Here is a 27,331-nt window from a genome sequence, read left to right on the forward strand (position 1 = left end):
TCTGGTGACCTGCGCGTGACAAGGATGGAGTGGGAATTGTTGGCCTTTGACATCAGCTTTGAATTTGATTTTTACTTTTGAGGAGGGGAAGGCGCAGGCATTTCCTCTTCTCCTGGGAGCAGTCTGTTTGTGCACTAAGCTGGACTCGAGGATTTTATTCATTTTAATTTTTATTTCTGTCTTACTTCTCATAAGAACTGGACATAGTCAGTCCAGTGTCCACTTTTGCTGGAACTGTGCGAGTCACAAGTAAGCTAAGAGATGCTTGTTTTGCTCTTGGGCCAAAGGTGGAGCGCAGGAGTCTGCAACCCTGGACGTAGTACATAATGGGGCAGGAAGAGTGCTGGTGCTGTTTTACCCAACAAACATGGAAGAATGGAAAGAGCGTGATTCCTGAGCAATTTTAGGAGACTTGGGAGCTCTTTGCTAGCATGTCTTGCACTACTTTTCCTTGCTTGTTTCTCCCTTCCTCCTTTCTGCCCTCAGGCAAAGTCTTTTTCACAGTTACTGAGTCAGAACAGCTTTTTCTTCTTCTTCTTCTTTTTTTTTTTTCTTTTTTTTTGTGGCCTTTGTTTTTACTCTTGAAAGGTAGGGCTGTGGCTTCACAGCTGCAGGGGCAGAGCGGAGGAGACCCAGCCTGCTGCAGCCTCTAATCTCTGCTAGAGCTCCCACTCCCTGCCCTGCGTGGGAGGAAGGCTCTGCAGCGCGCTCGGTCCGTCTGCGAAGGAGGCTGCACACAAGCAGCTCGGGGAGGTTTGAGGCCTGGGATGGACCCTCGTGGCTAAAGGCAGTGCTGACAGGAATTTGGGGCAGGGAGGCTCTCCTAAAGAGAAGCAGTGATTCTCTCTGCCCTTGTGACGGGTATTTTAAAAGTTTGTATCTTAGGTGGCCTGGTTTTATTTACTTACTTCCATATCTTTTCTGAGCACTGTTTAGATTGCAAGTGCTTTGGACCTTAAACGGAATGTCAGATTTGGGAAATGTGTGGCTGATGGGAAGGAAGCAGGTTACAATCTGAAACTAAGGCCTGAGAAGCTGAAGTGGAAATTGGTAAGCATTTGTCCCTAGGTTGCCTCCTCACCCCCACCCAGCTTTCAAATAGTTCGAGCACTGGTATTTTCTTATGTGATTGTGAAGGAGTGAATTTAAGGTGGAATGGAAGAAAGTCTGCTGATTTGGATCTAGTAGTAAGAGGGGAATGTACCAAGTTAGATGTGGAGCTCTGTATCCTGATGTGAAAGCCAACGGAATAGGTAGCTAGCTGGTTAAGAGGCTTTTACCTGTTCCTAAAGCATCAATTGTTCTATATTTTCACCAGCACGTGCAGCTAGGTCAGTGAAGGGGTTTTGGTGTAGTATTTTACTTTCATTCCCTGCTGTAACGTCCTTCTGAGTTGACGAAACTCTTCTCATGCTCAGTGGTGTTTGTTGCTGTTTGGATTTTAGGCCTAGAAGATGTTTCCCCCTTTTATTGTTTTTACTTTACCTTTTACTTTCTCATTTCACATCCTACAAGATGAGAAGAGGTGGAATTGCAGACCTGTCCTGCTGCCATACTGGATAACATGGTTTTGATTAACCCAAGGGGAGAAAAGTCAGTTTCTTGTAGCAGCCTCGATGATTAAAATTTCAGGAGAGGCAATTATTCCTGGTGTACAAGCTGCCTTACCCCACTCATCATGGGTTTTTAGAGCTCATCCACTGTGGCAAGTTCCTGTTTCTTTTCATAGCAGTGCTTGTGGAGGTTTTGACAGACAGATGCCTTCTCCCTACCCCTCTCTTGCCTTCTTGTTTCTAGACTTTTCTGTGCAGAATACGTTCCTCCTACAGAAGGATTAACACAAGAATGCAAATAGCTCTAATTGCAAGATCCAGGATTGGGCTTCCACAGACAGGCAGGTTTTTGGAGGGGGTGGTTAAGCAGCTGGGTTTTATAGTGCATTGGCAGCTTTCTTCTGTCTTGCGAGCAGTTCTCAGCTACCTGTCTCAGACTAGCTGGGATGAGGGCACAAAAGAGGATTCCCACCTGGAAAATAGCTTGGAACAGCTCCCCTTTATTCTTGAGTTGTATAAGCAGAGTTGTGTTTCACTGCTGCCGGAAAGCTACAGCTCCCCAAGCCGACCTCTCTGCTGCTGCTTCCCACCACTCTCAGCCACATGTCTTTCCCTCCTGAGTGCCAGTCGTGGCACCCACTGGTGCACCTCCTGACAGAAAACTGTTTCCTTTCCCTTCCCTTGTTGCTCCTTGTCTGAGCCCGTTTGGAGAAGCGGTTCAGCATGGAGCTGTGGGGAGAAGAGTGGTACAGGGAGGAGGGCGAGAGAAGCTCCACCGTCGACTGGATGGAGTGCTCTCCCCGAGTGCAGCAGCCAGCTGTGGCACTTGGTAGCGGGAGAAGTTTCATGCTGTAGTTTCTTTGGCAGTAAAGTCTGCGCTGAACACTGGATTGGTGAAATGATCTAGAATAAATAAAAATAAATAAATAAAAATTAAAAAAGCATCTTTTTGATGGGAGGCCTTAATCTTCCTCATTCTACCAAAGTGAGAGGCTGGTTAGTCCTGACTGCAACCTTGTGTTGCATGGTGTGGATGGTCAACGTCCTCAGGTGGTCTTTTGGGCTGCGGGGCATGTACTGGCTATTTCAGAGGCTATTCCTCTTGATTTCAGAGGCTTGTATAAAGGTGGAGAATGCATCCTTTAGTAACTAAAACCTGTTGCTTCTGGCTAAGTTGTTTTCAGATCTTGTATATAAGTTGTTTGAGCACTTCCCAAAAACCATTCAAAACGTATCAGCCTATAGAAATGTTTTCCCTTAAAAGTTCAGAGAGAAATTCTGTCATCTTGAGCATTCATAACAAATGGTAGATCTGTTTACTTTCAGAAAATACGGATGTCCCTTATACTCACTCCCCCTTAGCTTGCCTTCGTTCTTGGAGTGTTTCTTTGTATCTTTCTTTTTTGTTGACTTAATCATTATTCAAGACTTCCTTAAACTACCTGGTGCAGACAGACTCTGGCATGTGATGCAAGAAGGGCTGGTAACATTTGTTGGCACGTTCTATGCAGAAGGTTGGAACTGCTCACATGGAAACCGTGCGCTGGGCAGCGTCCTCGTGCATGACGAGTTTACCAGCGAGCCACACTGGCCACATCACTTGCCCCTAAGTGTGAAACCTAGACTGTGATCCCAACCAGGAGCCGTTGGGGTCCTGCATCTGATGTCCAGTAGTAGCAGAGCTTGTGAACCCATCCCTCAAGCACAACCAGCAGTGACTTTGTGCAGGTACGTGGCTGCATCGTGCCAAGTGAGCCGGAGTGGGCTGGCACGGTGCACAGGGTGTCGGATGTGTGCTGCATGCTCCAAGGGGCTTTGTCACTAGCAGAATTTGTATGGCCTTCCTGATCTTTAAAAGATGATATGTTTCTTTGGTACCCGAGCCCTTCTTGGTGTTAATGATGAATGCATCTTAATTGCATTGTTTTTCTCATTTTGGAGATGGAATAGAGAGGGAGGCTGATGCCTTAGCTTGGACACTGGTAGCACCTGGGGCATTGGACTGCTCTTGCAGCAGAGGTGGAGACGTTCACACAGAGGCACTGCTGACTTTGCAGGTGTTTTCACCTGAGCATCCCCTGAGCACGGTTAGGTAATGATATGGTATGGTAGTGGGGATGACGGGGGTAGCAAACCCATGGGTCGATGTTCTCACCCTTGCTCTGTCAGGGCCGCAGCCGTGGTGTGGTTTCACCGAGTTGCATGTGCCCAGGCACCGTGGTTAGGTGACTTGCCCAACGTCACCCAAGAGGACAGAATTTAGAATCTGTTACTATAACCAAATTGCTCTTCTTTCCTTTTTGAAATACTTTTCGAGTGGAGAAAAGACCTATGTACCTGTTTACCTTAATGAGCAACTGAACATTTCAAACTTCTCCCTGGAGAAGTAGATAATGTGTTTCCCTGAGCAGCAGCTTTGAACATCAGCAGTCTGGGGGATGGCCATCTTTAAAAATGTTCACTGCAAGCACTGAATTGTGCTCTGGCTTAGAGTGGTCTTGTTTAACTACAGCTGTGAAAGAGCCTGTGTGAAGCCTGCAGTGGAGGATCCAGTTCCTGCTTCAGGATAGGATTCTTTCTGAGGTTTTCATTATTTTTTGACTTCTGCTCAGGACCTAAGTTAAAACTAGGGGAATCTGGCCAAGTCACTGTTGCTCTTGAAATTCAAGTTTCCTCTTGGCATCCATATGTTCTCCAGGAAAGCTGTGGGTAGAAGAGTTGGTGTTTGCTAGGGGGACAGTATGGGCAGTGTTCGGGTGCTCTGTTCCAGCCCTGTACCCTTGTGGCTGGGGTGGTATGGTTCATGTGCTGCTGCGAGGATCTGGAAGGAGACTGGAAGCAGGATGGTTGTGGCGCCTGGTCCCTGCTGGGACTGGCTGAGCTCCAGCTGCCCGACCCTGGGTGAAAAGTTCAAATCTGCATTTAAAAAGAGAAGAGCAGTTGGGACAACCTCCAGTCCAGTTGAATTTTTTTTTATTTATTCACAGCTGAGCTGGTCTCTTGCTAAGACTTGTTCAGCCTTGCATCTGTGACCAGTGTGCTGCAGGATCTTCGCTGCTGTTGGTTGGGCTTGGGCTCGTTGGAGAGTGTGGTTTGTGCGGGGAGAGGGGATTTGGAGCTCGTTCTGTAGGGCACTGCAAACCTCACGTGGACTCTGAAAACTTTCTTGGTGAGGATATGTTCCAGGAAAAGCTGGGAAAGCTCGTGCTTCCTTCGTCGTCTCGTGCGTTCCTCCACAAGGGCCGTGGAGGGCTTTGCGCAGGTCCTGCGGCGCTCCGCAGCGGTGCAGGTGGAGGGCCGCCTCGGCCAAGCGGTGGAGGCGGTTGGCGAGGGCTGAGCGGGCAGCCCAGGTCCCTGCTCGGCTGGCCGCTCCTGGGAGGCGGCGGCGGCAAAGGCTGGAGCATCCTGCCCCTGGGGAAGGCCTTGACGGCCGGGCTCCATGGAAACCGTGGGAGATTGCAGGAGAAGCCTCCCTCCCCCTCCGCGCTTGGGATCCGCACGGGGCCTGCCTGCGGAGGGGCTCGTGTTTCCAGGGCGACGAGGCCGGCCCCCGCGCCGGCCGGGCGAGCGCGGCCTGGCCGGAGCGGGAGCGGGAGCCGCGCTGGCCGCCGGCCGGGCGAGCGCGGCCTGGCCGGAGCGGGAGCGGGAGCCGCGCTGGCCGCCGGCCGGGCGAGCGCGGCCTGGTGGGAGCGGGAGCGGGAGCGGGAGCCGTGCTGGCCGCCGGCCGGGCGAGCGCGGCCTGGTCGGAGGGGGAGCGGGAGCCGTGCTGGCCGCCGGCCGGGCGAGCGCGGCCTGGTTGGAGCGGGAGCCGTGCTGGCCGCCGGCCGGGCGAGCGCGGCCTGGTCGGAGCGGGAGCGGGAGCCGCGCTGGCCGCCGGCCGGGCGAGCGCGGCCTGGCCGGAGCGGGAGCCGGAGCCGCGCTGGCCGCCGGCCGGGCGAGCGCGGCCTGGTCGGAGCGGGAGCCGGAGCCGCGCTGGCCGCCGGCCGGGCGAGCGCGGCCTGGTCGGAGCGGGAGCCGGAGCCGCGCTGGCCGCCGGCCGGGCGAGCGCGGCCTGGCCGGAGCGGGAGCGGGAGCCACGCTGGCCGCCGGCCGGGCGAGCGCGGCCTGGCCGGAGCGGGAGCCGCGCTGGCCGCCGGCCGGGCGAGCGCGGCCTGGTCGGAGCGGGAGCGGGAGCCGCGCTGGCCGCCGGCCGGGCGAGCGCGGCCTGGTCGGAGCGGGAGCGGGAGCCGCGCTGGCCGCCGGCCGGGCGAGCGCGGCCTGGTCGGAGCGGGAGCCGGAGCCGCGCTGGCCGCCGGCCGGGCGAGCGCGGCCTGGTCGGAGCGGGAGCCGGAGCCGCGCTGGCCGCCGGCCGGGCGAGCGCGGCCTGGCCGGAGCGGGAGCGGGAGCCACGCTGGCCGCCGGCCGGGCGAGCGCGGCCTGGCCGGAGCGGGAGCCGCGCTGGCCGCCGGCCAGGCGAGCGCGGCCTGGTCGGAGCGGGAGCGGGAGCCGCGCTGGCCGCCGGCCGGGCGAGCGCGGCCTGGTCGGAGCGGGAGCGGGAGCCGCGCTGGCCGCCGGCCGGGCGAGCGCGGCCTGGTCGGAGCGGGAGCGGGAGCCGCGCTGGCCGCCGGCCGGGCGAGCGCGGCCTGGCCGGAGTGGGAGCGGGAGCCGTGCTGGCCGCCGGCCGGGCGAGCGCGGCCTGGCCGGAGCGGGAGCCGGAGCCGCGCTGGCCGCCGGCCGGGCGAGCGCGGCCTGGCCGGAGCGGGAGCGGGAGCCGCGCCGGCCGCCGGCCGGGCGAGCGCGGCCTGGCCGGAGCGGGAGCGGGAGCCACGCTGGCCGCCGGCCGGGCGAGCGCGGCCTGGTCGGAGCGGGAGCCGGAGCCGCGCTGGCCGCCGGCCGGGCGAGCGCGGCCTGGTCGGAGCGGGAGCGGGAGCCGTGCTGGCCGCCGGCCGGGCGAGCGTGGCCTGGTCGGAGCGGGAGCGGGAGCCGCGCTGGCCGCCGGCCGGGCGAGCGCGGCCTGGTCGGAGCGGGAGCCGGAGCCGCGCTGGCCGCCGGCCGGGCGAGTGCGGCCTGGTCGGAGCGGGAGCCGCGCTGGCCGCCAGCCGGGCGAGCGCGGCCTGGTCGGAGGGGGAGCGGGAGCCGGAGCCGTGCTGGCCGCCGGCCGGGCGAGCGCGGCCTGGTCGGAGCGGGAGCGGGAGCCGTGCTGGCCGCCGGCCGGGCGAGTGCAGCCTGGTCGGAGCGGGAGCCGCGCTGGCCGCCGGCCGGGCTAGCGCGGCCTGGTCGGAGGGGGAGCGGGAGCGGGAGCCGCGCTGGCCGCCGGCCGGGCGAGCGCGGCCTGGTCGGAGCGGGAGCCGCGCTGGCCGCCGGCCGGGCGAGCGGGGCGCTCGGCGGCCTCCTCCCGCCTGTGGCTGTAGGCCCCGGCCGCGGCCCTCCTCAGGGCTCCTGGGCACCGCGGCGGCTGCGGAGCCTGGGGGGCTCCGGACGGGGACGGCGACGGCGACGCGTCCTTGGCGGCCTGGGGCGCCCCCGGCCGAGCCGCCCGCTGCCGCTCTGCGGGACCCGACGGCTCCGAGTAGCACCTCAGCTTTCGTTTGTTTACGGGAGCGCTAAACAAACATAAATGGTTCAACTTCTCTCCTCCTGGGTCAGGTTACCTCTGGTACAGACTCCCAGCATGGCTCTGAATGGAGATTAAGGAGGCCCCCAGGGTTTCACTTACTGTTCCTTCTCCATTCTGATGCTAAGTAGTAGGTTTGTAACCTGCTAGGAGCAAGATACTGCTCTGTTTCTTCTGAAGGCCTCGAGACCCTGCCCTCTGGTCTGCACAGCTATAAAGAAATGAGTTTTGTGACCCTTATTTATAGGGTGAGGCCTGGAGAACAAGGAGCCAGAGGAGGTCTCTTCCTGTGTGTTCATTTTGTCTGCTTCAGTACTTTAGCTTGGAGAAGGGGATGGGGCGTATTTCCACCCGTTTCAATCTTCACCTGTTGATGAAGAATCTGAAAGTTTAATTTCACTTCGTTTTCAACGGTGACCCAAGAACTTGCTTTATTGGCCCTGCAGCCCAGCGCCCGCCGGCAGCTCTCTGCAGAGATGGGCTTGCCCAGGCTGGGGGGTTATCTCATCAAGAAGGGCTGAAAAATGAAAAGTGCCAAAAGGTCTTTTTAAAAAAAAAAAAAAATTTAGGCTGTTACAAAGTCACTGATGCCCTCTCCCAAAAGGTACTAGGTATCTTTTAATGGAGTAACTGCAGTGACAGGGAACGAGTTGAGATACAACTGGGAGATTGAACTCAAAGTCCCTGGAGTTGCTTCATCAAGTCATCCTGCAAAATCCTTGGCGTCTGTTCCGGCAAGATGCATGCTCTGTGGCTTAGAGCATTTCTGGATACCCAAAGGGAAGAGTGAAATTTTCAGTGCAGCGTTTCTTCGCATTGCTGATTTGGGGGAAGCAGCTTCTGCAGACGGGGAACGGACCGTTCGTCTCTTCTCTGTGATGTTGGCTTTGCCAGCGCAGGACACTTTTATTTGCAGTACTGTCATCATTACAGAGTTATGTTTTTTGTTTTTTTTTTCCTGGAAACACTTAAATAATGTTTACTCCCTGTCTCAACAAAATGCAAAGTAACAAACAGATTTGGGGGAAGGGAGATGTAGGGATGTGGAACAGATGGTGAAAACAGGTTGTTGTTTTCCCTAGTCCTTCCCTTTTTCCCAAGAAAACAAATCTGCCCTTTTCCTGTTGAACAGCAGCAAGTTTGCTCTACACCTGCAAAGTTTGTCTGGTTGTAACAGGAAAAATAGAATGATTGGTGTGTTTTGAGCTCTGAGAGTGGGAAATAAGGTTGGGGAGATGAACCTCACGCTTTTTTCTCTGATTTCTATTTTCTGTGTGAGTAAGGGTGGAAATAGAGAGTGGAAATACTGATTTGCTAAAATCCGTGGGAGCAGGTTCCCAACACTGTGGTGGTCTTTAAACCTTCGTAAAACTATGCTTTTATAAGAAACTGAGTTCAGCTCATTTATGACCCAGGCAGGAGGGTCTGAATTTGGGATCTTAGGGTACAAGGTAAAGGCTTTTGGTGTTCGGGTTGTGCTGGCTGGATTGTGCCTGTCCTAGTGGTTCTCTCGGTGCAAAGGTCTAAGGTAAGAGGAGGAACTTGAAAAGGCAGTGTGGCGTGTGAGGGAGCAAGTTAGCTCTTAATCATATCATATATTAGCCTCCTTTGCAGCAGATACATCTGCTGTAAAATGCTTAGTGCTGAGAGCCTGATTGGACAGCCTATGCTAAGTGTTCAAACTCCTGCTGCCTTTTTTCTTCAAACAATATCTTCTGGCTTCCAGATTTCTGATAAATTGATAAGAGGAATTGCATGAGTCAATAGAGTTGTAGACACTTTGCCAATATAACCCTAGCGCTATTGATCTGCCAGTAAATTAAAGTCTTACTTAGAGCCTGCCAATATTTCTAATCTCCTGCCTCACCAATTACAACCTTCCAGCTACCTGGGAAAGACAGCGAGAGGAGACGAGGCTGCGAAGCTTTTTACCGAGGGAGATGGTTTTGGCTTGGCAGCAAGGAAGTGCGTAAGGCGGAGGGGGTGACCGGCTTGGGTTACGCCAGGTGTGAGCTTTATTAGGATGAACGACTTTTGGGGTGGTAGTGAATTTGTTATGTGTTTGGGAATCCTGTAGATGGGTTTCCCTCGATCAGGCTTGCTTTCACTATTTATTCCTAGGGCATAGCCTTGACTGCTTGAGAGAAGCGATGATTTAGAAATGTAGTGAGACCACATCTCCAGGCTACTTATTTCCATATTTGGGATTCTCTCCCCGGCGGTATCGGAATTAGAACATTCTCTTCCTCCCTGACCCCTTTAATTTCCTTTCATGGCATAGAATTTGGATGGCTTATACTGTAAAATCATGATGCTGCCATGGTCACGTGAGGAAGTCTCAGCTTTGCAAAAGGGGACATTATAGGTCTCTCCGGAAGAAGCAAAGATATCCAAAGCAGTAGTTTCTGGAGAAAGGGGATGTGGGAAGGCCTCTCTGTCGTCGCAGTGTTTGCCCTGCTCTGTTTTCTCCTGCCTGCGCCCCTTGCCTGCGCGTTTGAAGCTGGTGACAATAATGGCAGCTTTCAGATGTCCAGAGGAACAATGGGATCATAGAGCTCCCTGCTGGGGCTCCCACTTTCCGTGATGATGGTTTCAGCAGATCGTTCGGCCGATAAGCCCCTTTCAAGTCTCATTTACGTTTGAAAGTCCGTAGTTAGCTTTAGGAAGAAATCTCCAGATAAATGCTGTGTTCTTTCTAATACCCCAGAGCGAAAATCAATGGGAGGGATAATTCCTTCCCTTGTCCTACACAGACTTTCATGTGTTTCTACCTCCAGCAGCACCTTTTAAATACAGAAGAGGAAAAGCTCTCCCTTCAGTACTCTGCCTTTTGGGGCAGAGCCCTAGCTTCTGCCAAATGATCCCTATATGCAGAGCAATGTGGTCACATCAGAGGCTTTCTATAAATATGTCTGAATGCAAGCGTGTGACTGCAAGAGCAGCAGGGTTGCTGAGCTTGGAGGGCATGAAGCTGAATTTACTTAGAGTGACCTAGCACTTGGAACGGAGGGCTGGGACCTAGTGATAAGTTGGTGGTAGAGTAATTCTGTGGTGCTATTTTTTTCTCCTTTCATTAAATCCAGTAGATTGAAGGTGCTCACTGTTAGAAAATTCTTAAACAAATGCAATAAATATCCATAGTATTACAACTTTTTTCATAAGTTTGTGCAAAGTGCTTTGGACGGTGACTTCTCCTTTGCTGTGCATATTGTAATGTCTATTTTGGTGCAGATTCAGCTTCCAGAAATATCTTGGTAGAAATTAGTGGCTGAGACTGTTACAGGATGACTGTTTCAGACTACTCTGGGATGTGCTTATGTCTAAAAGACGTATCTTTCAGAAATGAAGTTATTTATCTGGCCACCTCTATGCTAGCTGCATTGGACTGAATTTTCCCTGATGTTGTGAAGCTATCGCGTAGGATGTGCATTAAAAATTGTAACTATTCCAAGTACTGCTGTTTTGGCAGGGATTTGCTGAGTCTCATGATCTATCCATAATGGAGTGGAGATGCTGAGCTGCAGTAGGATATATTTACACCAAATGCTTTTCTGTGGGGGAAACCTCTAAGTGGTAGAGCTGTCTGAATGCTTTCTTTAAATTTCCGGTAGCTCAGCTTACAGTACCACAAGCAATGGCGAAGGTAGAGTACCAGCCTTTTAAACGCGAGGTTGCCGCCATAGTGAGGAGAGACACATAAGTTACCGAGTATGCTGCTGTGCTGCATAAAACTGAAGTGGCAGCCATTGGAAAGCTGAAGAAAATCTTCAGTGTTGACCAGATCCTCGAGAAGGGAGGACACTGAAGCAGATTGACTCTCTCTGTGTTATTTGAGATATTTGAATCCTATTTGCTCCCAATGATGGCGATGATACCCTGTGCAAGGGCAGACTGGAGCAAGGTTTTTCTGCTGTTTCAGTATAAGTTTTTAGGTTGCTTTTTTTGCTTTGTCTTTAATTGAAGATACAAACTATGCTTCAGCAGCTCATTAATGTTCAGTTACCTCAGTAGTGGCTGGCCTGAAATAGCAAAAAGGTTTTCTAAAAGCAAGATATTGCTGACCCTGGTTTTGTCCTGGTCAGTGCAGATAGCCGCAGGGTGCACGAGCTCCCAGTGCTGATGGCACTCTTGTTTTCAGGTGATGGGACAACCTTGGTGGGTGGTAGTCCCCACTCCCAGAGATGTGGGCAATGTGCTCTGTTCCGTGGGTGCTCGTGCCCAGGGAGGATGCAGCAATACTGCAGCAGTTCGGTCGTGGTCCTACTCTTCCCCTTCCTCGTCCCGATGCTGGCAGCAATCAGTCCTTGGCTTGTGCCGCTCTGCAGGGGCAGGGCGTCCCTGAGCAAGGCCAGGACCCCGACCCCACTGCGTTGCCAGTGCGTGGGAGCCCTGACGGTCCAGTCTGCTGGGCTAGTCCTTGGTTCGTGGCTGTTTGTGGGGAAAGTTGTGGATGGCAGATTATCTTTCGCTCCTGTAGACTGGCACAACTTCAGCCCATTTTTCCATGTGTATCTGTTTATAAAGGCTGGGTAACTGCTTTCTACACCTCCCAACTGGGCAGAGGAATCATCCGGTATGACTTCTATCATAAATATTACATGGCAGGTGGCCAAAGGAATGGCACCAGGTGAAAACCATCCATTAGCAGCATCTCTGTGTTCATCTAGGCTTGCTTTTAGGATCGGGATCAGTTGAAGCATTTTTCCAATCAGTCTGTGGTGATTTCTCCTCATCTGTTAGAGGAACAGAGCATGATTCAGCACCCAGCCCCTGCATTTTCCCTTCTCTGAATCCCAAAATACTTAGTTCTCTGCATATGCCAACTTAACTACCCTGAGCAAGAGTATTAACGGGTTACAACCCAAAACCTCTAATTCAAATGTCTCTTGACTTGCAGGAAATCTAAGTTTGGGATTTTTATGCTTTATGCTCAGCTTGGTAATTTGGACAGCATTTCTAATTTATTTTCCACAAGCTGGGTAAGAGAGTAATTTACTATTTTAAGAAGCATGTGGTTCAAAAGAGCTTTAATTAAAAAAAAAAAAAAGTTCAGTGCATGTCTCAGACTGTAAGAATTACTAGACTGGATCAGAACAGTAATTTGTAGTAATTTAACCTGTGCAAACTGGATGTTTCTTCCCAATTTTCTTCTTTTCAGACCTCTCCACTTAGCAGTGTATTTATAGAGTTGTATAAGTATAGGTCTTGAAGGGAACTCTTGTACCAAAAGAGGGATTTTTGCTTAGCCCGTGGTAGACTGTCCTTGAAATCTTGCACTAGGTAGCTAGTTCCAGAGCTGCTTCACTCTTTGCTAGCAGAGCAAAATCTTAAATCTTAATCTGAAACTTTTCTCTTAATGGTATAAGATTGTGTATTTTTGGCTTGGTGGGCAGTGAGTGAAATAGATCATAGCTGATTTTACAGCAATCGTGTATATCTTGGAAAATTTATCTCTCTTTTCTCCAAAACTTAACAAGCTCAATTATCCAATGAACAGAAAGGTTCACATAACCTTCTTCAAACCAAGTCTTGAGTGTGGCTTTACTGCACGTTTAACCCAGGTGTTTATGAGTCTATGTAATCTCTTAGCTTCAGTGGTGGCTCGTGGCAGCGAGTTCCATAAAGTAACTGAATGTTGCCGTTCAATGTAATCAAATGCCCCTTTGATTTTTGTAGCGTAAGATAGGAGCACCTAATTTACTACTTTTTACATTTGTTTTTCTTGCATGCTCTTGTATTCTTCTCTTTTCCTCTGCCTTATGTTTTCCTTCATTTCTTGTAATCTCAGTGTTTCTGAACTCCTCTGTGTAAGGGCCTTCCCGCACTTCTGGTACTTTGCTGCTGGTTTCAGAGCCCTCTTCAGCCCCACTTCCCTGAAATAAGTTGCCCAGACCCAGGTACAGTGTTCTCCGACAGGGCGCAAGGTTGGTTTATGTAATGCTGGCTTATATCTAGTGCTTTGTCATGTCCCTAAGACTTCATTTGCCATCCTGACTTCAACTGCATATTTTGCAGAGGTTTTCACTGATCTATCCATATACTCTTGCATGGTTTTGTTTTTTGTTTTTGTTTTTTTCCTCTGTGAGGTTACTACTAATTAAAAACCCAGAAATGCGCATATGTAGTTCATAGAATTTTTTGTGTGTGTGCACTCTCTTGCAGAAAAATGACATATGGAATTACCTGTCAATATTAAGACTCTCTGAAGCTTCTCTCTGTTCTTCACAGGTGACTGATCTGATTTTTAATTTACAGATTTTGCTACCTGACTGTTCAGTCATTTTTCCAGGATCACTGCTATATTTAAACAAAAAACTGGGCTTGATGCATGTAGTCTTATGATGCACGCTTTGCTGCCACATGGGAATAAACAGTTAGTTCTCCAAGTATTAGTCTCCTAACTTTGTTTCATCTTGAATATTAAAAAGGAAGTTGAGGCTAGAAGTAAACTGTCATTTTTTTGTGAAATAGTGAAAGTTTTAAGATAAACACTTCCATGGAAACAATAACTTCAGAGTACCCAGTGTTCGCCTTGGGTTCAGACTGAAGACCTGCCACCATACAGTGGCTGTAAGACATTGGACCATTTCTGTGTTCCTCGCTCCTTCTTTTCATGATGTATTCAAATATAGGTATGCAATATTTCTTTGTAATGAAGACTGGCAGTACAGGATGCAGTGGGGGAGCATTTGTTCATGCCCATGTCTTATCCCTGAAGTTAACTGTACTGGTGCAGCCTGTAAAATATTATCCCTGGTGGCCTAGCAGAGGTGTGGCGTTGAGCTATAAAGAGTGTGAGATGCCCAGCAGTGTATTAAACACTAGTTGAGTACAGGAGGGCAGCATATCACAGGAGAGAGATAAGCAAAGTTCTCTGATTGTGGATCAATAAAGGTTAGTGACATCATATCTCAAAGTGAGAGAACCTGCTTTCTGCAGAGCCATTTATCAGATTGCAGGCTGAAACAGCGTTAACCTTTTCCTAACCAGGTATCTGTCCCTCATCTAACTCCAAACAGAAGAACCGTCCCTATCTGCCACAGAAGATTCCTTGACCTTGCCTCCATAATCCTGGCAGATGTAACGTGAGAGTGGCTGCGAATGGAAGGGGTTCTCTGAACGCCATGGTGGGACTCCTAAAGCACACGGCATGCCCTAGGTCAGCATGGTGCTGCATTGGCCGCAGGCTGGGCGGCGTGACACGGTGACGTCGGCAGCCCTTTGGGCTTCAGTGTTAGTCCACTATTCTGTTACTTTAAAGCTCTTATCATCTTAGTGAGATGGAGGATGCTACTCCCAGGTGCCAAGAAATGACAGAAGTTAACTATTTTGGTTAAAGGTGTGGTGTTGTGCAAGCACATCTCAGAGTGTGCGTGCAGAATGGGAAGGCACGCTGAGATGAACGTGGTTGTGGAACAAAGGCAGAGAAAGCATGGTGCTGCGGTCCTTGGGAGAAGTTCTCTGAAGCGGCGGAGGTGTGCTGGGTGCGTTCCTGTGAACTAGCTCTTGCCGAAGGCTCTGCCCTCCCATTTTTTTGCTGTTGTTACTGAAGCAGATTAAAGTGCACCAAAACGCACCCGCCTGTTCTGCAGCCCATTTTTCTGGGGGAGGAGGTATTGTCTGTGAGGCACTGACTTTCTGCTTGAATGTGGCGCACGTGCAGCAATGTGCCTTCATCTAAATTTAGAGCACGGAGGTGTGGGTGAATCCTGAGGGCACTGCTGACTTGAGCTCTTCCACTGCCACTTTCATGTGCCACTAGAGCAGGTTTTATCAACTACACGGTCTGAACTGAGGATCCTCCTGTAGGCGTTTTATTGCTCTTCGCTTTCTAATCTTGTCTTCGTATTATTGGCAGTATTAGACACTTGCAAATGGGCAAACTTTACTTTTTTTGTTATATAACTCATGGTGGTCTGCACTGCCAAACTAGTAGATGTGTAATAAATTAAGCAAGAAGCTGAAACCATTAAAGGCTAGGATCTATTGAGTATCTTGAAGTATAAAGCTCATTTTTTAAATCTTCCTTGGTCTGTTGCCTTCCATCTGCTTTTCTTCTCTTTGCTGTTCTTCATCAAAGTAACTGGTGTGACTCCTCTTAGTGCTGGTGGGTTTCAAGTGGCCATGAAGGTTTCTGTCTGCCAGTGGAAGCATCAAGACTTCTCCTGCACGTGACAGTGACTTCTTAGGCCAGAATGTCCTAAAGCTTCCCACAGAGCCTCCAGTGCCTTGTGTGGCTTATAGTTTTAGAGCTGCTGTTTTAGGGAAGCTTTATATTCTGTGGTGCTTCTGCTGAACACTTCTGTCCTGCAACCAACCTGGTATTTCAGTCTAGGAGTTCTGTGCGGTGGAAGATACAAACTTGTCCCTAGATGTGGTAGGTGAAATGCTACATTGATTAAAATCTTGTGATGCTTCAAGCCTTACTTTTTCAGTGTTGTTGAACTTGTAATAAATAACTTGTATTTATATTACAACTTGTAAAATAGGCATGCTTTTCTGCTTACTGTTGTGTTTTGAGGTTTATGGATGACAATGCTGTATTGGGCAACGAATGAAATCCTGCAATCTATTTGGGACTCCTTAGTTGTTATTACATAATCCAAAACAAGCCAACAACTTAATTTTCAATGAGAGCCCTTTATCCAGTCACTACAATCAGCTTGCACAACAGAGCTGTGTACAAGAACACGCTTGCATGCACACCCACACATGACAGATGACAGGTAAAATGAGCCACGCACAGCGGCGAGGGCAGTGGTTGCAGAGCTCCAGGGCTCCCTCCAGGCAAGGGAGTCCCAGGTGCTGGGGAGATCCAGTGGAGATCCAGCACAGGGCCTCTCCGATCGCATCCCTGCCAGCAGGAGAGTGCTGATGATCTGCTGAAGCACTTGTACCCTGTCACATAGACCTTGGATGTAGCTGTTTCTGCCGTGCAAGTGCAGGTCTCTGGTTTGCAAGCGAATGAAAGGGGAGGCTTCTGCCTGGAGGAATCCACGGCCTAAGTTTAGAGATAAGATAGCAAGGAAAGATGACAGACGGAGGGTAAGGGGCAAGAGGAGAGTCAATTCCCTGAATGAACTTCTGTTGTCTAGAAAGGAAACACCATTTTTTTCAGAATCTACAGAGATTTTAGTTGTAACGACTTTTTGATTACCTTTCATCCTTTTTCCATTGGTGATTTCTCATCGGAAGTAGACCCCCTTTTCTGTGATCCTCTCAGCTGTGCTTCAAGGAGCAGCTGGGGGCTGTGCAGCTCTGCGTCCTCACGGGCTGGGGGAGATGCTAGCCTACGCTAATGGGCTGATGTCCAAGTGGAAAGTGTATTTTCAATGAGGAAGTGCTGAGATATTAGCGGAGCCTGGATTACCCTGTGATTGTGCTGTCAATACTGCTGTATTGAGTCGGAGAGAGCCTGCACAACACAGGGAAACACTTAGCTCACTACTGCTGCTTATTGAGAAGCCAATAGCAATTTACTTGCTGACACTTGACATCGAATCCATTCCCAGAGGTACAGCTCCTACTAAACCACAACTGGGTTCTCCTTAACACCTGCTCCTTCCATTGGCTTCAGATATGCAGGTATAAGGGAATGAATGAAACTGCTGCTTTTCCAAATATGCCTGCTCACCGGAAAGAGGGGAGAATCATTTTGTGCCCCGCTGTATGTCCGTCTTGCTCCACTTGACTGGTAGGTGTAGGCCAACTTTCTGTGATACGATGGGAACCTAGCGAGCTAGTCTCACATGGGATTAACTTTGTGCAAATACATTTCCTTTTCAATCGTGTATTTGCTGAAGAAGAGAGAATGTGGGTGCCCTAGTTCTTCCATCCCACATGCTGAAAGCTCAAAGTACCTGAGACCTTTGGGCCAAACAGATGGATTTCTTCTGCTTTTCTGTTTTCCTGGGACATGTACAGGTGAGCTCTGATGCCCCATTTTGCATCCATGCATACCTTTTTAAGAGACTCTTAAAATTCTTTATTGCTAGCTACTTTTGAGAAAAAAACACCATGACGTTTTTCTGAAGAGCACATTCCCTAGAGAATAACCCATGAAGGAAAAAGGATAGGATGAGAACAGGACTATAATACTGATACAAGATGACTAGAAAGGGGAAGGAGACTATAGGAGCCAGTATCCTGGTTTTGTTACCTGATCATGTATTTTGCTTTGGAGTATCTGATCCTAGTATGTTGCAATCTTGCAGTAGTGCTATTTAGAGGATTCAGGAAACATAAATGGATGGTTTTCTTAGCCTTTAATATAGTTGAGCAATAAAACTCTCCTGTAGTTTTCTAATTGTTGTTTTTGCTGTTTTACTATGTTGTCTGGGAAACAATTTAAACATTCCAAAGAAAAATCTCTTCTGGTTAGCTGTGATGTTGGTCTTTGGTGCATTATTCCCTTAGCATTTCACTTACTTTCTACCCCTCCCAAAAGGCTCAGGAAAACCTGCATTCAAAATATAAAAGGAAGCAAAGAAAGATGTGATGCACAAGCAGGATAGTTGGAGCTACTATTTTAATTTTATAGAAGTAATATAAAGGTCATTGCAAGTCATATCTTAAGTATATCTATTGTTTTGTGGTTCCCAGTTCTCTTAGCCTTTGTATGCAACTGCCTTGGCTCTGCAGGGTGTGGAGAGGAGCTCCAGGAGCTCCATGTACCTTCAGGAATGTTCCACACCAGTTGCACAAGAGATATCTACCAGCATGGGGGTATCTGTCCATAAAATAGAGGAAGGTATTCACAATGCTCATGAAGTAACACGTGCCAAGATGATGGTGGTCTGCTGGCTTGTCAGTTCACCAGTTTGCTCCAAAGAGGTGGTTGGTGGACAGTCTGCTTTGACTCTGGGGCACAACATGTATGCATTGCAGTTTCTGTAAACGTCATCTAAAGATGGATGCTCGGACTGGAGATATTGAGTAGATAAGTTTTTTGGGGTTGTCCTATGTCAGTACTGTATCTGATTTTTTTTTCTATGACTGTGCAGGCTGTATGTGGTTCCAGCACAGGTGAATTAATGTAGCTTTATTGGCTGCCAGTCAGATATTGACCTCCTGTGTTTTCTGAATGTGTCACTTTTGCCAGTAAACGATGGACATGCTGTGCCTGTTTCACCTCTTCCCTTCTCACCCAAACTCTCATCCTGAGACCAGTGTTCCAATCTGTAGTCCTGAGCAAGAGCAAGCAGCAAAAACTAGTCCTCTAAAGTTTTTGCTCTAGCTGACAGCTTTAACCAGGGTCTGGAAGTGAAGTAGCCAGAAAGCCAGTGTGGGGAACTCTAGGGAGATGTCTGATGTGGAACACCACAAAGACGGATTTGGTGACAATGTAAGGATGAGCAGCAGTGGCCTGTGGTGGAGGGGAGAGCAGAGGGGACAAGGAATAGGAGCATCTGGTGTCTTTTTAACATCAGTGGAAGGTAAAGTAGCAGGAGGGTGCTTTGGGATGCCTGATGGCTGGGGTGGCAGATGTAACATCTGGGTGTATGCTTTTGTAGGGGCCCCTATTACTTGCTGTGTTTTGTTCTAGTCTTATTCAGCTAATCTTGTCCAGCAGTTGCTACTCCTAATTACCAAAGTACTTTTACAGAGATGTAACAGATAAAGCCTTTTAGTTCTGCTTGCTGCTAGAGGAGATTGCTACTGTTATTCTCCTGTTATAGAAGGAGAAGTTGGAGCAAGGAGAAGCAGAGCTAAATTTATGAAGTCTGTGTGTGTACATAAGTACTGTTCTGTAGATGTAGAAGAATATATGTGACAGATACCAGTCATAAGCTATTTGTATAGGTGAAGGCCAGGTTGGAAAAGAGATAGCCATGATCTGGAGGGGCATGGACACAGAGCTTTGAGGGTGTAGTAGTTGCTTTGTGACCTGTTTGTACGTACCTCCACAGCCCTTTTGCACCAGTTCCTAGCAGAGAGGAGGGCTGCAGAGACATTAGTTGTGTGGTCCTTGCCTCATTGGAACACAAATATTAACTGGCAAACAATTGCATAATAAAAGGCAGAATCACTTTGTCCTGTTGACTTATCTTCCTGCAAAAGAAATAAACAGGGAAAAGTAGGAAAGTTAACTTATAAACCAATAAACTATTATTGCACTTGTGTTAGTGTGGCCTGAGGCTTGCATGAAGACAGTTGGGCTGATGTCTCCCAGAAGCTCAACTTAGAGAAAACAGAGAAATATTTACTTGTTAAATATACAGGACAACATGATTGCTTTAGGCGCTGTAGTATAACAGGTCTCATACATGCAGCTGATTCCAGTGGTATGCAATCTCTTCGTTGTGTATTTTCTTGAACATTTTTATAGTAACACTTTTTAAACGGTGCCTGGCCCTGTCCAGAGCAACCTAGTAATTTTCTTGAGAAAAAGTATCTAAAGCTGAAAGCTGCTATGTCAATGTCTAGTAAAGGGTATCTAGAGTGGAAATGTAAATCAGCCAGGACAGATCCTATGTATATTTAGGGTTGCCTAAGTTACCTATTAGAAACATTAATGCTGGGTCATTAAAACTGCCTCCCTTCTGCTGGTGCAGACGTTTCTTTCTAAATATTGATATAACAACTTCCTAACTCTGACATGGTTTGTAGCGCTGCTGCTTCTATTGGATAAGTTCCCAAATCTTGCTGCTTTGGTGTGCATATTCTCACACACATACACAAGTGTGTACACACACACACACACACGTGCACACACCAGTTTCTAGCCAAAATGTGTGTGGCTTGTTCAAAACCATTTGCTTTTGTGCTGTGTCGTACTTTAGTTACCCAAGAGAACATCCATTCCTGTGGTTGTTCTGCTAGCTGTTTTCTGCATCTGTTCAAGTGTAAATAATTTTTTCTGTAATGTGGTTACAATTGTACATGCAATTCCAGCTGAGATCTTGCAGTGCTACTACTACTATGTGCTTTATTACTTCCTTATCTTTAAAAACACTCTGATTAACATATTAGGGCCATATTTTGCTGTTTTCGCAGCTGCATCACTTTGGTTCTGCTGTCTTGACCCAGTACATCAGTCTGTCTTCTCCTTTGTAAGTTGTTGATAAATCCTGAATTTATTGCAGAAATTCTGGGTTTTTTTTTCCTTTTATATACTTGGCTATAGTTCCTTTTCTATTATTCCAGTCCTCAAATCGTAATTTTTTGTGTAATATTCTGGTATTCCACTGTATTGGTGATGATTCCCAATTTAATTTCATTAGCAATACCAGTTGTCTCTGCCTACTGATTTCTAGCTGCAGTGTCAGTGAAGTGACCTAGCAAGGGGACCCCCAAGAATGTTCCAAATAGTCTTTATCTAGGCCAGTATTTCCTTTAAAAATTTCTAGTGTCACCATCTCTTGATCTAGCTCTCCCTTCCTTGGATCTTGGCTAGTCCCCATCTTCCCCACCAGAACTTCTCCCTGTGGTGCTATATTGGTCACTTCAGTGGAGATAAGGTGGGATAATTGCATTTTTCTTGTTTTGGGGACCATTATTTTAGTAAGGAAGGGGCAGTTATTTTAGTAAAGAAAGGTACTGAGTTAGTCTGCACAATGGATCTTTGATAATCCGGTGTTACGTTTTAGCCTGGTTATCATTTATTGCTGTCTCTTTAATTATTCTTCTCTTCAGAATACTTATGGTTTTGTTTTCTACTGAGATCAAGCTAATAAGGCTGCAGTAGTCTGTATTGCACTTCTTTTCTCACCCAGCCCTTTTTAATATGCGGGTACTCTGTTTACTGGTCTGTAGCCACACGGCAGCACAGTAATTCACCAACTGATAGATGGTTAGAAATATTTCTTGTTGAACCTGGCTAAGATGGTTGGTTATTCTTAACTGTGATCAGATTGCTATTTTCTCTATTCACACATTAAGCTTTCAAGTTTTGTTTCATTCTTAGTTATACTAGCTCTTGTTACCATACCTGTTTCTTGTTAGTATAGTGGCCTTTGCCTCTTTTTCAGCCTCCACATCTTAAATTAAAATTGAGGTATTCAGTTATTTTCTAGATCTTAACTACATTTTTCTTTTATACGTGCCATATTCTTGAACAGGAAAAACATTTACATATACCTCAAGATGCATCTGCAAACTCTTGAAAGTCTTAGCTTAATTGTCTTGCTCTACTTTCTCAGCAAGGTGATGACAGCTGTAATTACTAGCTCTAATCATAAAACATTAAAACAAAATCTGAAGAGGGGTAGGTATCATTAAAGCTGGGGTGAATATTTCCACCTAGGAGTGAGGGGTAGGGGAAGAAGCAGGCCAAAACTTTGGGAACAAATCTTCTTACAGTATTTTTGTGAAGAGACCGAGCTCAGCTCTTAATGGTTGACAGTACTAAAAGCTTACCACTCTGTGCTGTCAATATATATTCTTAGGAGAAAAAATTATGTTGATGTTATTTTGAAAATTCTGTACTCTTCATTGTGAAAGTAGCTATAGCTGCAATCGTGGAAGGCAGTTGCTAAATATAGAACAAGATTTGTCAACACCTCCCCCCCATGCCCAAAGAGCTGATAATTTTATTAGGACAGCAGAGGAAGGAAGGAATACAGCCCGCCACCAGAATGAACTGAGGGAGGGGTTTTAGCAGCAGAGTTAATGCTAGATTGCTTCTTTTGTTGAAATTCCTGGTGTGGAACCATACTGGAACAGAGGCTATGGACAGAAGAGAGAGGTAATAGCCAGCGCTGGAGAGAGGTCTCTAGTGCAAATGCCAAAAAGAGCGCGACTGCATCAGTGTCAGATCTTCCCTGCGTAAAGTGTTTTCTGCATGTGCTGGAGACTCCCAGCAGTGCCTTTCCCTTAGAGCACGTAGGTGGAGGTGGTGAGGAGGCATCTGAGCAAGACCTTCCCCCTCTCTTCTGCCAGAACTTGTAACCTCTGAAACCAGCCTCAGATGAGCGCCATGCAGTGCGGCAGAGCTTCCAGCGGTCTGGGCAAATGCCGACAAATGCTTTCCTGAGAGTGGGCGTCTCTGCAGCTCTTCAATGCCCAAGGGTTGGGACAGGAGGATCTGGAGAGTGGTGGCTTGTGGTGAGTAGTGTGGATTTGTTCTGGCTTGCAGTCAACCCTATCCTGGAAAGCTGGGGCTCGGTGCATGTGCTGGAGAGCAATGGGTGCAAAAGCACTGACAGGCACCTTAGACTGCCCTTAGAGAGGGCCCCATCTGACAACCACAGCCACACCAAAAAGAGTTTTGATCTGTGTAGGGCCTGGCCTAGTCTTTATTGGAAAGAAATACTTCCTGAGAGCAGTGGTGACTCAATCAGCAAGTGCATGCCCTCTGGAAAAGGAAGATCTGCACAGGAGAAGGGCTACTCCCTACGTCATGAATTCAAGCACTAGGGAGCAGCTGAGTAACCAGAAATGAGTACAGGTAAATAATGTTTACTCTATTTTAGGTGAGCAGCGGTGGTGTACCCCCTGTACTCTTCCTTCCCACCTAAGGTGTAGGCTGGGAAATAGCAGTGTTTTTACCATTGCCTCCCTCAGGCTTGCAGTGGTTGTTCTCAAGGGATGTGTCCCTACAAGTATTTCATATGGGTTTCATAGTGTTTGGGGAGCTCAACTCAGCTGAGGGTATGCAAACAGGATCATGTGGGGGTGAAAGTGCTTTGATAGGATTCTGTCACATTTCAGGTGGACGTGGATTCAGTTTCTAAAAGAAGAATCATTTCTTCAAATGCTTTGCTAAGGCACCAGTTGAAATTGACTGACTTAGTTCCTACTCTAGCAAAAGCAGAGCTGCTCAGTATACTGCTGGTGTTACTGGTGTTACTCTGTGACATATGCTAGCAAGGATATATAGATAGATAGGTTTTTTTTTGTTGTTTTTTTTTTGTTTTTTTTTTAAGGTGTCCTGCAAGTTTTCAGGTTTTGTTTGTGCCCACTTTCCAGCATTGCTGAATTTCTAGAGTCTCCAGAAAAACAAAGCCTTCGGGAACTCTTGGGTTGAAGGAGTGCCTCTGGCTGGATAGTTCAGGTATAGTTCCTTCTATATTTTGGTATAAATTGTCCAGTCTCTCCAAAGTACCTGTTCTCTTTCAGCAAGCTACAATAGGGACCAGGTGTTTCTTTGTTCAGCCAGTAGCAAATCCAGTATTACAATTCAGTTTCAACCATAGGGATCTGAGAAGTTTCCCTGTTACTTGGGAGAATAATTTGGAGACTGGGGTCCACATATTCTCCTTAATACCTGCATTTTTAAACACCAAATATTCCATTTTTAATAGTCGCCCGATTGAGAGAGATATCTTTCCTCCCATTCGCTGTCCAGCTTCAAGATAAGAGAAGGTGTTTCACAGCAGACTTAACTGTGAATCCAGGGAATGTGAAAGGAGTTTGTTTTCTGGTTTAATTCTGGGATTATCTTGAGTTGTCTTCTTGATACTGAATGCTGCTGCTTTTGGGATGGATTTTTTGTGTTTCTTTAACTTTTGAAAAGCAGAAGGTCTATCTCTAGAACTAAAGGAGCCACACGCATTCCTTAATTTTGTGGCAGGCATGTTTCAAGGCTTAGGTACGTTGCTGGTTTTGAGGAAAGCATGAGTCACTTTGGTTAGCTGGGAATCTGATGAATAACCCTGCTGTGTGGTTACAGGATTGTAGGTAGCTCTGCTTATGTCTCTGAGTAGTGCTAGTGCTCTTTTTGTTTTGATTCAATCTCCCTAAAGAAAAGTGGGGTAATCTTTGACCCGTTCTATTTTTTTAGTTTGGAAAGCCTCATATTCAGTTGATATTTTTAGAGAAAGTAATTGAATACTCTATGCATAGGGGTTTACTTACTATCCAACTGTTGTGGACCTTTTGGAATCACACACTTAGGCTAAATACAGCCCTGAAAAGCTAAAATTGTATAATGTTCATAAATTTGCATTAGATTGCTGGCTGGCTTGCAGCCAGCCAGCTGCTGGTGAGGTTGCATTATGTGCTCCCGGGGTGCTGCCGAGACTGGAAGGAGGGTGCTGGCCTGGTGCAAGGGAGCAGAGCACCGCTTCCTTTCAGTGTTTTGCTAATCCTGCGTATCAGACAGCTTTGTGTAAGAACTTGCACTCTGCACTTCTGGAAAATGCCCGTTACACAGCAGGCGTTGTAATATGACTGGTTGGTAGCCCCTTCTCAAGCGGCAGGCTCGATTTCCACTTCACTGGAGTAACTTGGGTAAAGTGCTCAAACGTGGCACAGTCCTGCAGTCCTCTTCCTGATTTGCAGAGGTCATAGAGGCAAACACAGAATTAAAAGCTGGCGTGTGAAGAAGGAAGGGGACAGAATGCTCTACTGATTTATCTGCCAGTTTCTGGGGTGTTTGGAAAAGAGAGAATGGCTTAGTGATTACAGAGGAAAAGTTCGGTTTCTTCTGCTCTCTGTGGATAAGGTTAACAAAGGAACTGCCATCTTTTATCAGCTTGTCTAGGTGAGGCTACTTTGTACTTTGGGTTCCTTTGATTTGCTATGGGGAGGTGGTGAACTAGAAATGACAGGGACGCAGGCCTTTCCGTTTCTGCACTCCTCTTGAGCTCTGGGACCACGCTTACGCTCTCTCGGATGCATCGTGCTGAGGCTGGAGAAGTCAGCTGGCTAAAGGCAGATGGTTTTAACAGTTCCCAGTGTTAATGCACTTTCATCCTTAAATCTTCATATAAAGTTTGGTTAAAAAGTGGCTATTGTAATAGAATGACAAAGGAAAACGGCATCCAAAGTAATTAGAAACAATACTGGACAACTTAGGTAATGTAAGTTGTGTGTGCTGATCTTGGGAGCTTTTGACAGACTTGGTGCTGTATCAACTCTTCAAATTTCAGTGAAGAGCGGTTAAAACATGAATATCATCTGCTGTTCAGGCAGTATCATAGCTTAAAAGTGAAAATGAGATTCATCTTTTCTCTAATACTCTAGTATGGACAGGACCTTAAACAAAAGGTAAATAAATATGATTAATAATGAAAACCAAAATGAGATAATTACAATTGAAACATTTGAAATAACACAAATCCTACTAAAACAGAAGTGCTTCTCTAGACTGATCTCCCAGATACATGCTGCTGGAGGTGGCTTGAAGGCAGCAAGTGTTCAGGACCAAAAAAATGTTTTTACCTGAAGAATTTCTCCGTGTTCTTCCCCTTGTTACAAAGAAGTACGTAAGCAAATGACTAGGACAGTGTGAAGTTCCTCTGCAAAGCAGGCAGTGGTGTTCTTGCTCTGCCTGTATTTTTCTTGCTGCTCTTTTTAGCTTTGTTTTCACTTTTCACTACTTTGTAAAATTTCATTGCATTTACAGTCAACAGTCTCCAGTATGCAAGGTCATCAGATGTTTGTCCTAGTGTCTTCTCTGGTGCATTGTCCCTGACATCTTCCTGAGGTGGTTCAACAGCTTCCATCTGTATGAAACTCCTTGATCTCCTTCAAATCTGGCTTCTGTTCCAGGTGTTGCATGCAGTGTACATGTGCCAGTTTGTGATTTGCACCTTGTCTCATTTCTGCAAGATTCCCAATGCCTGCAGCATTTGATATATAGTAAACTGTGGTTGTGACTGGTTGTTCTGACAATTACAGGTGTCAATTTATGGTGTCAATCAGTTACTGTCATCTTGGATTTTAGTACCAGTGACTTGACAGTCCACGAAACATCCGCTGATCTTAGGCTCAGGACTGCCCCAAAGGTTGTCCTCTGACTCAGTTTGCTACCAGAAAGTTTGTCTTGCCCTTTTATGATGGGCACAGTTATCCACAAGATTTCCCTGCCTGAAGAGGCTACTATGAGATCTTAGAATTCCACTTGGTCAATTCCTCAGTGTCTCAGTGTGTAGCTTGAAAAGAAAACAAAAGGGTTAAGAAATACAGTTACTGCTGTACACTGCCGAACTACTGATTACATCCAAGCAATTCCCTTGCATCCTGGCTCCTCAGAGGAGTTTACAGCTATCACATAGACTTTTCAGGCAATGCTAAGGCTTTGTGAATCAGTAAAGTTCAGGACAGTGACTGCAGCTGAGATATCTCAGCTCTAGAAAAGAGGAACTGGTTTGCAACTCAGCTTTCAGGGCATCTGATTTTGCATCTCATGTGACAATTGTGAAGAGGAGCCTTCTCACAGCTGGTAGAAATTTTCAGAAGATGCTTGTGACTTCTCTATATGCAAAGTCATGGAACTTCTTAAGAACCCGATGGCATTGACAGCCCACACCTGTGGGTGGGATAAGTAGGGGAAGGATAAGGATGTGTTTCTTTGCCCAAATAACAAACTGATCAAAGATTCCTGAAGGTTCAAAATGTGCATATGTTTTATGCATCTTGGAATGCAAGCTGATTTGTTTTCCAGAATTTCCAGACCTTGAAGAAAATGTATTCATTCAGTGTTAGTTTTCATCTTCCTTCTCATTGCCACTACATGTAGTGTGTTAAAAATTTTTAATTAGAATTTCTTGCTCCCAGCTGTATTTTTCAATGCTAACTTTTATTGCTACCAGAGATATTTTAAATAAGATGAAGAGTCATTCACAGGATGATCTATAGTAATACATGGTCCACATCAGGAAATGGTTTAGGAATCAGAGTTTAGGAAATGCTATTTGTAAAACATCTTTAATGTGTCACATCACTTTAAGAATTAGATGCAAGGAGAAGATTCAGTTGAGGTTTGAAAAGATGATGTGTTAATACATACTTAGATCTAGAATGGCTGTTCCAGGTTGTAGATATTTCAGAAAAGGCTTTTGTCATTTGTGGCAAGAACAAACTACATATTTACCAAACGCTGTAGTCACAGGTTGTACTGGTTTCAAAGATTTGCATACTGCTCTTTTTTTTTTTTTTTTCTTTCTTTTTTTTTTTTTTTTTTGGTCTGCCTTGGAGTTGAAAAATCAAATGTGGGCTGGCTGGACTCCAGCTGACCCTTGCTACAGTTTGGCTTATGGTATCATTGAAAAGGAAGGGCTTGAATCAAAATTGAGTATAAAAGAAAGGACAATTGGACAGAATGATCCTGATGGTCTGAAGGTTGTACAGGTTTGTATGTCAATAGAGGCCTACAAACACGGAAGTGGAAGGATGTCATGGAGTTGGACCTTCCCAGAGATGTCATTTCCCAGGCAGCCAGCATGTCGGCTATTACCAAAGCGTATATGCAAGAGAAGAGCAGTGCAGCTGGGAGAGAGGACTTGTTATTGAGCAGTTT

The 27,331-nt window shown here is 47.2% G+C and overlaps 1 protein-coding gene across 4 annotated transcripts in view; it reads left to right on the forward strand.

The window, feature by feature from the left end:
• The window catches only part of ZFHX3 (zinc finger homeobox 3), a 197,247-nt gene that overhangs the window by 15,681 nt on the left and 154,235 nt on the right, over positions 1–27,331 (forward strand). Inside the window, exon 1 of one of the 4 annotated variants that reach the window (XM_062586922.1) lies at positions 22,174–22,191. The exons of the other annotated variants lie outside the window; for them this stretch is intronic. The gene's annotated coding sequence lies outside the window, so the exon portion shown is untranslated. Of the gene's footprint in view, positions 1–22,173; positions 22,192–27,331 lie in introns of those variants that run through there. 4 annotated transcript variants of the gene reach the window in all.

Source organism: Rhea pennata, chromosome 13 (genome assembly GCF_028389875.1).
Source record: "Rhea pennata isolate bPtePen1 chromosome 13, bPtePen1.pri, whole genome shotgun sequence".
Lineage (NCBI taxonomy): Eukaryota > Metazoa > Chordata > Aves > Rheiformes > Rheidae > Rhea > Rhea pennata.